General features: G+C 36.0%; 1 gene segment (V, D, J or C); it reads right to left on the bottom strand.

The window, feature by feature from the left end:
• Window positions 1-7,096: 7,096 nt before the first annotated feature.
• Window positions 7,097-11,783, bottom strand: LOC306765562 (Ig mu chain C region membrane-bound form-like). The segment is given in 5 exons: window positions 11,739-11,783; window positions 9,496-9,792; window positions 8,089-8,436; window positions 7,676-7,987; window positions 7,097-7,488 (listed from the first exon to the last, which is right to left on the bottom strand).
• Window positions 11,784-13,866: the final 2,083 nt, after the last annotated feature.

The following is a 13,866-nucleotide window of genomic DNA, read 5'->3' as shown; positions in this document are numbered from 1 at the left end:
GAAGTTGAAATGTGAAATAAACAAACACAGTTATGTTTCCCTCTTACATTCTCTACAAACTTGTCATTGCGTGTTAAGTTAAATAGCGACGATCGTCATCGTCTCTAAAAATAGCCATAACCTGACAGCTATTTTTTTCCAACAGTGTCTTTAAAAATGACTGCTTTACATGTTATAGAGGCACCCCCAAAACACCTGTAGTCACGAGGCAGGAAAGTCATAAGAGTGAGGAAAACTTGATGTTTTGCAGCAAGGAATGCAGTGCTTAGTGTTTAGCCTCGTGAACGTGTGTGAAAGTTGGTGGCTTCGTGCCATTTACACAACACCTGAATACTGATTCATGTTAGCGGTGCAACGGATCATCATTGATCCGCGATGCGTTCGGATCAGTATCTACGGTTCGGCACACACGTGATCCGCGGATTGATATGAAAAAAAAAATAAAGAAAGCGGCGTGCATAATTGTTCCACACAAGTGCAGCGTGGTCATGGCGAGCGGAGGAACTTGAACGCCCCAGATCATTCAAATCCCCTGTGTGGGAACACTTCGGTTTCCCTGTAAAATACGACGAACAAGGAAAGAGGTCAGCTGATAAAACCGTGACAGTGTGGAGACAATGTGGAATAAGAAAACATTTTTTTAAATCAGTGAATAATTCAGATAGTTTATGGTGTCTAACAGGTAGACATGAGTTTAAGAATGAGCTTAGAATGTAGTGTTTTAGCTTTGAGTAATATTTTTTAATTTTTTTTCTGGTGGATGGATTTATCGGCCATTATATCAGCTATCGGCCTGCCCTAAAGTCTTTATATCGGTATCGGTATCAAAAAATACATATCAGTCGGGCCCAGATTTTTAATAAAATTTAGGAACTTGCTTTTCATACTTTTATGTCATTCTTCGAAATAGCTTTTTTTTTGTATTCTTTATTTTTTAAATCCAGATTACCATAAAAACTTTTTCATACCTTCTGGACATCCATAGAAAGCCAATTTATTATTAAATATTTGCTTTGATTGATTCTGTGTTAGATTTTACCTGAGCAGACACTGATGTTCTTCCTGACATGTTTTCCCAGAGAGCTGTCAGACACTTCACAGGTGAAAACCTTCCCTGTTTTCCACTGTGTCTGAGGAACCAGTAGCTTACTGGTTACTGCCACACGTCCACTAGTATCCATGCTGATGTGGTCAGTTGATGAAGATATTTCTCTTGACTCAGAAAACCACTTAATTTGAGGGTTGAAGCCCCATCCAGAACACAAGAGCCTCTGTTGCCCTGACTCTTCAGTGGGGACCAGAACGAGATCGGCTGAGGGGTCCACTAAAGAAAATGTTGAGAAAAGATCATGAATGATTCCAACAGTGACTAAAACTGATCAATGTTTTAGGAAGTGGAAGACATGTCTCACCAAATATGTTGCTAATGGAATTAGATATAAAAGGTCTGCTGGAGAAGCCTTGGTACACTTTGCAGGTGAAATCTGTGTTACTGGTCCAGTATCGTTGAGGCACAACAAAGCTTCTGCTGACTGAATGGGGGCCTGAAGCTTCAGGAAGATCAACATACAGTTTCTCAGAGATATCAGCTCCTTTGGTCTGAAATGTGACGTAAATGTCCAGAGAGAAGAGCTGTGTGATGTCACACTGGAGCACTGTAGTGTTTCCCTTCAGCAGTTCTGGTAGAGATCTCCTGATCTCCACATGTGGAGCTTGAGGTGGGGGTCCTGTATGATAACATCAGGAAACATAAGAGTGTTCATAACAGCAGGTCTGCTATAATCATGGAGTGTGATTTGTAGCTATAAAGTTGCCTCACCTGCAACATGTATTGTCTTCTCAGCAGATGTAAAGCACTTATGTTCTGCTCTACATGTAACTGTCTTCATCTGCTTCCACTGACTCAAAGGAACTGCAACAGTGCTGAATATATGACTTGAGTTTGATGTTTTTGTCACTTTTTCACTTGGTGAGAGCTTCCAGTCCATCAACCAGGTGATTTTGGCATCAAAGGCAGTGAGGAACAAACATGAGGCTTTCACCACAGAGGCTGACTCCATTACAGTCTGAAAACTGGGAATCTCGATGTGGATAGAAGGAGGATCGCTTGAACAGCCTGACAGAGAAAACATACAAAAGAAATGAATGGTGAAATTAAATGAACTCACAAGTCATATTCAACTGTAAAAACATTGGAAAACATTTCCTTAAGCTGAAGTTATTCTTAAAGAGCTCTAACATTGGAAGCCTATTAATAATTTATTACACTTCCTATTATCAGCCAAATAAACTTGGTAATCTTTTCAACACAACTTGGCTTTTTGCAGATCAAATTAAGGAAGATTAAAACCAATTTACACATTGTAATTCCCATCAGAAGGATGGATTTGCACGGGCACAACTTTTCATAATACCAAAAATTAACATCTTTTATTAAGTTTTAAAATGATGCAAATAAAAACAGGAAGGTAAAAGTGGATTAAGCTAATGATCATTTTCATGTGGGTATTACAGATCAGTCCTCAGTTCAACAATCTCTTGCACAAACAAAAACGAGTGTCATGTCTTTTGTTTTTAAGAGGTTTTACTTTATGTACAAATTAATGTTTTTTTCTTCATCTTGCTAAATTAAATATAATTCCTTATGGTGAATTAGTTCTTTTGTAACCAGCAACTGTTTCTGAAGACAGACGCTAATAAGTATGTGCATGCTGGACTTTGAGACTTTTCAAACTACTTTTTAAACATTTTTATGAGAATTTAGGAACTTGCTTTTTATTCTGTCATATCGTTATTCTAAATTGTTATTTTTTCTTTCTTTTATAATCATTATTCATTTTAAACTTTTTCCCATCCTCCGGACATCCACAGAGCGCAGATTTATGATTAGATATTTGCTTTAATTCATTCTTTGTTAGATTTTTACCTGAGCAGACACTGATGTTCTTTCTGACATGTTTTCCCAGAGAGCTGTCAGACACTTCACAGGTGACAACCTTCCCTGTTTTCCACTGTGTCTGAGGAACCAGTAGCTTACTGGTTACTGCCACACGTCCATTGGTATCCATGCTGATATGGTCAGTTGATGAAGATATTTCTCTTGACTCAGATAACCATTTAATTTGAGGGTTGAAGCCCCATCCTGCACACAAGAGCCTCTGTTGCCCTGACTCTTCAGTGGGAACCAGAACGAGATCGGCTGAGGGGTCCACTAAAGAAAATGTTGAGAAAAGATCATGAATGATTCCAACAGTAAAACTAATGATCAATAAATAGATTTAAAATCACAAAAAGTGATCAGTGTTCAAAGAAGAAGAAGACATGTCTCACCAAATATGTTGCTAATGGAATTAGATATAAAAGGTCTGCTGGAGAAGCCTTGGTACACTTTGCAGGTGAAATCTGTGTTACTGGTCCAGTATCGTTGAGGCACAACAAAGCTTCTGCTGACTGAATGGGGGCCTGAAGCTTCAGGAAGATCAACATACAGTTTCTCAGAGATATCAGCTCCTTTGGTCTGAAATGTGACGTAAATGTCCAGAGAGAAGAGCTGTGTGATGTCACACTGGAGCACTGTAGTGTTTCCCTTCAGCAGTTCTGGTAGAGATCTCCTGATCTCCACATGTGGAGCTTGAGGTGGGGGTCCTGTATGATAACATCAGGAAACATAAGAGTGTTCATAACAGCAGGTCTGCTATAATCATGGAGTGTGATTTGTAGCTATAAAGTTGCCTCACCTGCAACATGTACTGTCTTCTCAGCAGATGTAAAGCACTTATGTTCTGCTCTACATGTAACTGTCTTCATCTGCTTCCACTGACTCAAAGGAACTGCAACAGTGCTGAATATATGACTTGAGTTTAACGTTTTTGTCACATTCTCACTTGATGAGATCTTCCAGTCCATCAACCAGGTGATTTTGGCATCAAAGGCAGTGTGGAACAAACATGAGGCGTTCACCACAGAGGCTGACTCCATTACAGTCTGAAAACTGGGAATCTCTATGCGGATGGAAGGATAGGTTCTTCCATGCACTGCAGAAAATATGTTATTTTACATTTTAAACTATTCTCAATCATACGATCTGTTAAGAAGTCTGTTTTTTCTTTATTCACATACTTACTCTGACAAATGCTTGTTTCCTTTTTAAATTCCAGGTCTTTATGAATGGATTTGCATGTAAAGACTGAGCCTTTAACCCATTCTTCCTTGCTTGGCATAATCTCAGTGGTTAAACTGTAGGTTTTCTCCTCTCCTTCCAAACTCTGCAAAACCCTCTCATTCGGGTTGATATGTTGTATTCGCCGTTTGTTGAGTTGCCACTCCACAGTTATTGCTTTGGGGAAGAAGTCACTTAAGGTACAGATGAGTGTGACTTGTGACATCTCAAAATCACCATTCCAGACAGGGTACAATGTGATGTTTGGAGAGACAACCCTCATTCCTGTGACAGAAAAAAACATGCTTTTACATTTTTTATATTCCTACAAGTATAAGTGATTTCAAACAAAACAAACAAAAGTAAAACAAAACTAAACAGAACTAAATAAAGCTATAAAAGAAAAAATACATACATACCTTCTGATTTTGTAAGGAATCTACTGCAAAGTGCAATATGTTCGTATCTAGACTAGATGGCAGAGTTGCACTTTTACATTGAACAATGGTGTAGTCTTGCAAAAAACGCGACTGAATGTCAGTTGCACAGATGTTGAGCTTGACAAGGCAGAGTGATTAGGGGAAGCTGTGAGCGGAAGCCTTGCATAACACCCAGGTACCCAAAAAGGTCCAAAAAACAGAAGCGAAACAATGCAAGAGCAACAGAGCATCACAGACACCAGGTGCAAGGTGGGGGTGATTCCAGTAAAAGAAACAGAGAGCATATTTAAATATCTTGTGTCAGTTTACATAAGCTACCACAGATGACTTCTTCTTGTGACTTTGCCAAAGGGTTTTGTTCACAAGTCTATTAATAATAGACTGAAAGAGTAACCGACTGTCTCCCAATTTACATACTGAGCTGAGCACGGCCAGTTGAGTCCAGGTGCTGCTGGTTATCATGAAACATAAGATCCAAAGTGTTAAACGACACAATACTGTTTAATAATACTGTAAAATTACAAATACAAATGATCAAAATTGTGCAGAAGAGAAAAAAATGGAAAAGGAGAACATTAATGGTTTATCTTCATTCAAACATTTATTTTCCAAAAAGATATATCATTCCAAGAATTAGAAAAAAAAAGAGGAGAAGCAGTTGTGGTTACTTACATTATAAATTGGATTTATAAAAGAAAGTTATGAAAGAATACTTTGAAAGTTTTTTTTCTATACACTTTATTTTGACATATTCTTCTTGCTTCATTTAACCTGAAAAGAGATTAAAAAAAAAAAGTTTACTTAACAGAGTGGTTGCATTGCTGATTTTAATTCATAATTCATGCGTATTACATATAGAAATTCATTTTTGCAGTCAGATTTTTCCAGTTGATTTTTGTTACAGTTCATTGTATTTATTTATTTAATGAGGTTATTCGACTTTCTGAGCAGCAGCACTCAGAAAACAATAATCTAATCCATTTATATTATTGCTTAAACATCAGAAATAATTTTCAATTTGTCAGGCCGGAGAATACACTAAATTGAAGACAACATGCAGCTTATATGCTGGTAATAAGAATATTCTAATTTTACCACGTTAAATCTACTCATCTGTGAATGGGACCACAGTCATTTTATTTAAAAAATATTTATCTTCAAATGCTTTTTTAAAAATCAATTTGGAGTATGTTCAACACTTTTTTTAATTTTTTTAAAAAATTTTTTTAAATTGAACCCTTTACTGTCCTGTTGAACGATTTAGTGGATCACATTTTGAGTGACTGCTCTGTATCTTATGAAAAATTTGTTTTGACTAAAAGCAAGTATACATTATAACATTGATAGTTTATACTTAGACACTTTTTTTCATTAAACAATATCCCTATCACTTGCCAAGAAAATGCTCCGTCATATTAATATTGGCAAGAGAAAAAAAAAAAAAAGAAGAAAAAGAAAGTAAACAGTGTTCTGCTAAAACTTTAGAGTTGGAAACAAAGCCAGCTATGTTATGCTTTCTTTTTATACTTGAGTCAATTTCTAATCTGTGCACAACGCTGTAAACTGATATATATATTTTTTACCTTCACATAGACAGTTCCAATAGTAAAAACCAGAGTGATGAGGAACAGAAGGACGAAGGCGAGAGCTGTTTTTGCCATAAAATCTTCCTCTGATTCCAAAGCATCAGTAAAAGAAATTTCAACCAGGAACTCTGGATAGGGTGGACAGTGACAAATCAACACATCTTTTGAATAACTTACACTCGACTTTGGACAAAGATTTCAGTGACAGTGACCAACACCTACATTAAATTTTTAAATAAACTTTAAAACCTCACATGAGAAGCTGGTTTTATCCTTAAAGCAGTTATGTATGTCTTTACATTACAGACATTTCAGTTTTATAATGATCCTGACTTGCTTTTGAGAGACCCCATTATCAGCATGGCTTGCAGGACCCAGCTTGTTTTCACACTTAAAAAAACCACAGAGCCTGAGCAGGTCATCATATTGGGGGAGCAAGACCAAGTAGAGGACAGGCATACACAAAGACAAGTCACAGAAGCTGCGTTAGTTCCTAAACCGCAGACAAAATGAGCAAATGGGATTTTTTTTTAAAACGATTATTGCCAAAAGTCAGTGAGATGGTGATATTGAGTACAGTATGATTAATTTTTTTTTTTACATATATATATATATATATATATATATATATATATATATATTATATTATTATTATATAATTTTGTTAAACCTTAACATGAAGATATTTACATTCAGCTGTTTTGTGTCACATAAGGACAACACTTAAGCTAAACACTTGTTACATGAAGACACTGAGTACAAGAGACAAACATCGACAGAGTTGCAAATTGTATTTTTTTTTATTATTTTGATTTTGAATCTGCATTAACACAACACAAACACAATGTCATATCACAAGTAACACACATCAAACAACAAAAAACAGCACACACAAAAACACAAGATAACATCTACATGGCCTTGCATGTTTCAGGGACGTTCATGTTGAGGTTGACCATGTTGGTGTTTTTAAATGTTCTATATCCAATGGATCTGACAATGGCCTTAGTTGACTTTGCCAAAGATTCATGGTAAACAGCACAGCTATACACCGCATCAGGCTCTTCCCACTGTTCAGTGGTGAGGGTTAAATGGCTGTAAACCGAATAGGATCCATCTTTTTCTACAGGTTCTGTGGTAGTGAAAGGGTATTTTGAGTTTGCTTCTTCATCATCAACAAACCAAGACACGAAAACTTCATGGGGAAAGAAGTCTTTCACAAAGCAAGTCAGGACCACCTCTCCTTTCCTAGCATGTTCTACTGGAGGCAGCATAAACACTGAAGGACGTTTTTCTGCTCCTCCTGCAAGCATGACAGAACAGTTAGAGCTTGTGGCATGATTATATGTCCTGCAAATACTGATTGAAATCAACACTGCTAAACACACACGTTAAAGCCTCTCAGTTTCATGTCATAACAAAAAAAAAAAAAAAAAAAAATCAAGGCCAGCAAAAAAGAAAAAAAAAACCTACTTGAACAGTTGTCTTACCGTGGCTTCTTTCATAGGGTATCTTCTCTGGCTGAATCCAGTTTTTGTGATGAACTAAGCAGTTGAACTTTGTCCTGTCCTTCCATTCTTTATAGCTGACGTCAAGTACAGCTTCATAGACGCCATATTTGATAGCTTTGCTGGAAGAAACTAGTTCTTTTCCACTTCCGTCCTCCCACACAACCTTCTCTAATCCATTCTTATGTGCTGTGACGCGACATGTTAGGTGTCCTACTCCATTGAGAAGGATGTCCTTGGGTGAGGGTGTAATGATATCTGTTTTAGCATCTGCTGTGGGACACCCCTCACCACCTGAGTGAAGAATTAGGAAACAACAATAGAACAAATCAAAGTAAAACAACTGGAAGAGAAGTGATAACCAAAGAAAAAAAAAAGAGTTGAGTTTTACTCACCGGATGTACACTCTTTAAACGACACATCCTCACTTTTTTGAGGTTCTGTATTGTTTTCCCCCTTTCCTTGGAACACGCAGGTAATTTTTGTGTCGGAAGTCAAGTCAGCGGTGCTTACTGTGAGCAAACTTGCAGCACTGTACATAGTTGTTCCATTTATGTCTTTTCTTTCGCCGGCCAGTGAGCTGATTTCAGATGCCATGTCGTTGATTTCTGTGCCATCTTTCAGCCATTTAAACTTATATTTATTTGGAGAAAAATCTTTGGCAAAGCACGAGAAGGAAGCCTCCTCTTTTCCATCAAGAGGGGATGAACACACTTTAAGAGTAGGCAACTCATAAATCGTATCTGAAAAACAAAGACATACACAAATATATGTTTGCGGAAGCAAGCAGTAATAATTATATATGCAGAAGTCCAGGCTGATAAATGACTGAGTTGGGATTTACTAGACTTTAACTGATTGATACAGAATAACCAAGTTTACGCATCTTTAATTGGACAAACATGTTCATGTAATGATGATTCTCCTCTTATTAAGATTTACTTCATCATATTTCTGAACTTGTGCACGAATGATAAGGAAATATAAGAAATTCCATATCACGAAAAATAGTATAGAATAGAGAAAATACTAACTTCTGCATATACACTGACTGGCAAGCAAACAGATTAAATGTGGATGTTAAATGTTAATGAGCAACAGATTAATGAAAATAGTGTTAGGTAGGGAGTAAAAAGAAAAAGGATTAGTTAGCAAACAGAAACAAGCAAAACATGCTTTTGTAGTCTCCAGACACAGTTAATTAGTAAAGACAAGAACAGACTGAGTCTGATGCTCAATATACAAAGCCTCATCAGTCCCTTGGGTCTACCCTGCTAATTATAAATGCACAAATACATAAGTATGTGCCAGCTCTGAGCCATCTTTCTAAATCAGTGTTTTCACTAAGTTTTATACCCTATATAGTTCAAAAACATGATGCTTTTCTTTGATTTTCACTTCACCTATTTATTTACAAAGGTGTTTTGGCCTCCAACACTATTTCCCAGAAGTTACATTTAACTATCAGCTATGACCTATCAGTGTCATTACAGATTATTTACTTTCTGTCCCATCACATGTAAATGTAACTTCATACAGCCCAGAAACCCCATTTATGGCAGTAAACTACTCATTAGTGTGATAATTTTTTTGACTTGGACAATATTTTTCCTAAAATTCACTATCAACACCCCGCCCAAATATAGATCAAAACTCATACTAAAGTTTTCTCATTTATAATGAATTTAAAGTAAAATCTCCTGACTTGTTTATGCATTTGAAATCATAAGAAACATATCAACCATTTACTACTGAATTTAACCACTTAAAATAAATAATTGATCACTTAGCATATGTCTTACTTGGCTTGATCACGACACCGGTTCTTTTCTCCGAGCCATGTGTCGCGACACATGTAAAAGATTTTCTTGCGTCCCAGTCCTGTCGTTTGACTTGCATTTGAGTAACTCCCATGTATTCACTGCCTTTCTGGATTGCAGGGTACTGGATGAAATCAGTCAAAGGAGAGTTGCCTGTTTTCCATTCGAAAGTCAGTGAAGAGGGAGTGAAACCGGTGGCAAGACATCCTATGGTGACTGTGTCTCCACTCCCAGAACCACAAGACATCAAAGGAAACACTTCTGGGGCCTTAGAAGTCACTGAGGAAGGGGAAGAAAATATTAAAATATTTTTTAAAAAAAGTTATATTTTGCCAAATATTTGTGTGAAGACTCATCTAAAGAGAACTTTATCATCGAGTTAAAGTAATTACATAACAAAGAAAAGATTACACCAGATACTAAAAGGCAGCCAACCACATTTGATTTTTTCTTTTTTCTAAGATAAAAACATAAGATTAAATCCCCTCAATAATACACGTTTTTACGAATGTTTTTTACTCTTTCTCAATTACTGCAGTACTGTTTAATTGCTTACCTGAGGATACAGTCACCATTGTCCCTTTTCCCCAGTAGTCAAAAGCTTCATAGTAACACAGTGCTGAGTCTACTTAACTCTTAGTATAAAAAACACATATCTACTAAAATTCTAACTAAAATCCTTTCAAACAACTCATAGCCCAACTAGCCGCTGAAGCTTTTCTTTTTTAATTTTGCATTTGAGAACTTTTCAATTTGAGACTTCAAAAAGTCACATTAAAATATTAAAACATCCTATTTAGAATTTTTAAAAGGTTTTGTTATAATACATTTGGAACTGATAACGACACTACTATGAAGTAATTTGTTAAAATTGTAAGCCACATTTTCACAGAGAAAAGTACATATGTACTATATTTCTAACAAAGTAAAATAATATACTGTTATTTCGTTTCATAACATCAAGATTTGTACATTTTTAGAATGAATAGTAAAATAAAAACGTTAACAGAGTAATGTTTTAATTAGATCTAACAGGTACAAGAATTTCTTTTGACAATTTCTTGTCATGGTGGAAAACATAATTAGTTGTGTAATTACCGGCTGAACATGAAAAGAATAATTTACTGTATATTTTGTTTTAGTAATTAGAAATTCATGCCTGCAATAAAAGGAATTTAATTTCATACCTGAAGTGACAGTGACCATTGTGCCTTTTCCCCAGTAGTCAAAAGCACCGTAGCACAGTGCTGAACATACCTTACTCTTTGTACATAAAGGCTAATTGTCTAACTTTTAAACTTATAAAATATAAGGAAGAGAAATTGCATACACTAATGTTTGCAGTTTTATAGATCATAAAACCCATTAAGAATTGACATAAATTCTAACTTAACATTTGGAGAATATTTTCACTCAATGGAAAGTTACATTGCGACATGGAAACAACTTTTAAATTATCTACAAACATGGACATAACTTTAAGAAAAAAAAAAGCAGAAACACACAAAACTATAGATTTTAAACTGTGCAAATCTTACCTGATGTCACCGTTACCATGGTACCTTTTCCCCAGTAGTCAAAAGCCCAGTTGTCACAGTAAAAAGATTCCTTCACAGTTCTGACAAAAACTTGTAACCAAAACTGACTGACTGTCATTTAACGCTTCATAGTTTAACTTGAGAGAATTTGAAAACCAGATCCGAATCACCCCTTTTCAAAGAAGTTTATTCAGACAGAATCTAACAATTTTAATTTTTTGTTGAATTCTCGTCAAGTGACAGACGCCTGTTGCCAATCCGACTATTGCCCAAATGTAGGACCATATAAACACAGGTCTAGAAATTTTAGATATTCATGTCATCTTGTGATTGCTAATATACTTCTCAGATTAAAAACAATTACATACCTGAGGTGACGGTAACCATTGTGCCTTTTCCCCAGTAGTCAAAAGCATGGTCACAGTTACACAAATGATCCACTATCCAATACTAAAACCTGCTCAATCGTTAATAAAAATTAAAAGACATATTTCATTATAAACTATTTCTTGACTCGTTTACCTTTAAACTGGAACGTGAAGTTTAAACTGATTGTACAGATTTTGATGTCTCCCATGCAGTAAAATGAAGTCTCCATTTTACCAGAAACATTATTCAACAAAATGTACAAAAACGGTTTTTAAAACCAAATCGAAACAGTAGACAGAAAAGTTGAGTTTGTCTTACCTGATGTTACCGTGACCATGGTTCCTTTTCCCCAGTAGTCCAAAGCGTAGTCACAGTTAAACACATGATCCACTACCCCATACTAAAACCTGCTCATTCATTAATACAAATCACATGGCATATTTCAGTATGAACTATTTCTTGACTGGTTTACCTTTAAACTGGAGCATGAAGTTTAAACTGAGTGTACAGATTTTGATGTCTCCCATGTGATAAAATGAATAGTCTCCATTTTGCCAGAAACATTTTTCAACAAAACGTCCAAAAATGTTTTTTAAAAACAAATCAAAACAGTAGACGGAAAAATTGAGATCGTTTTACCTGATGTCACCGTGACCATGGTTCCTTTTCCCCAGTAGTCAAAAGCGTTGTCACAGTGAAATATCTCAACATATCCAACATACAAAAACATGCTCCTTAAAAGACACCTTTGTCTCTGAGGTCCATGAAAGTTGAATTAAATCATATAACTATGACATTTACAGTACAGTGACAAAAAGCTTTGTTTTTTACCTGAAGTGACGGTCACAGTTGTTCCTTTTCCCCAGTAGTCAAAGTAGTGGTCACAGTGACAGATTTCAGTTGCACTTTAATGCAAAAATGTCTCACGAACTTGTGCCGAGTAATTAACTATAACATGTTATGTTTAAAAACTAAAATATACCCTAAATTTACCCAGAGGTAATTTTTTTATGCATATTACATTAAGGTAATGTAAAGAATGAAAATAATGATAAATTTAATGACAAAACAAACAATTGTTTGAACCACAGATATTTCTTTTACTACTTACCAGAAGTTACGGTGACTTGTGTTCCTTTTCCCCAGTAGTCAAAGTAGTCGTCACAGTGGTATACTGCAGTCTGCTTCTAATACAAATACTAGAGAGATTTTTTTTATATAAAAAACATTTGGTTCCCAAACAAAGCCATTAATGCTGTATTATTTATAAGCATTCTCCCTTGAGATTTTCCTTCTCTGGTTTAAGTTACATAAATTTATGTCAGCTTGCCAGCAGTTGGTGCACACTTCCTCTTTTTCCTGATCGTGTTAAGTTTCAATAGCATGGACAACATGCAACCACACACACCAGATGCAGCCAAAACAAGTTACTGATATAAAAATTTATGTTTAGCTCATACATCTTAAAAAGTACTTATGGTCTGTGTTGATTTAATCTATCATAACAATTTTCTCTCAGCTACACTACAGATCTTATGAGGGTTCAGGGTTTTAGTGAAAAAAACTATTTTTAGTTAACATGTTATTGGCAAACATTTCAAGGATTTTTAAACAGACTTTAAAGCAGTTCTTTTCACTAAAACTCCCAGCTTTTTCAAGATGGTTTGTCCGATTTGACAACTATTATTATTTTTTCTGTTAAACAGTTGTATGTGTTTGAAGTATCAATGTAGCATATAACTGGAGTAACTCCATTGTCACAGTTATCTGATTTGAGAGTGGAGCCACCCTTCCTGATATGGTTGGATAATGTACAGCAGAGTAACAACTGTACTTTTTTTTTGGTTTTTATCTTACTATGCTGGCAGCCAAAAAACTTTGCCCATTGCTAGAAATAGCAGAGATGTTCTCAGATTACTAAAAATATCACATATGTTCTGAAACACTTTCAAATTAAGGCTGTCAATAGAATTTGGCTACCGCCTCCCAATATTTCATGGGGTAATTCCATAGGAAGGCGATAGATGCTCCGTATCTTTGCACAATTTAGAATGTGCACATACTAGCAGTGATTCCTGTCGGATGAAAAATGACTACGTAAAACCAAACAATGTTGAAGGCTTACTGATTACTTAAGACAAACTAATGGCGTTCATTCTTTTTTTTTTTATAAGTCCTATAGCTAGGGATGGTTAGCATCTCTTAGTCATGCTGCTATAGGTTTATACTGCTGAGGGACATTTCCTGATACACTGAGCTTCTTTCTCTTTCTCTCTCTCTTTTATCCCCCCCCCCAATAACAGTGTTGCATCATTAACATGTATGTCTCCTGTCTCAGTAGGTCTCCTTGGCCGGGAGTAACAGTCCCTTGCTGTTTGTTGTCTTTCTGTCCTCTTCCCCCCACACAGCAGAGGCAGATGGCTGCCTGTCCTTGAGCCGGGTTCTG

Source organism: Telmatherina bonti (genome assembly GCF_933228915.1).
Source record: "Telmatherina bonti genome assembly, chromosome: 14".
NCBI lineage: Eukaryota > Metazoa > Chordata > Actinopteri > Atheriniformes > Telmatherinidae > Telmatherina > Telmatherina bonti.
Note: the sequence above shows the minus strand (reverse complement) of the source record. Positions and strands in the feature narration are given on the sequence as shown.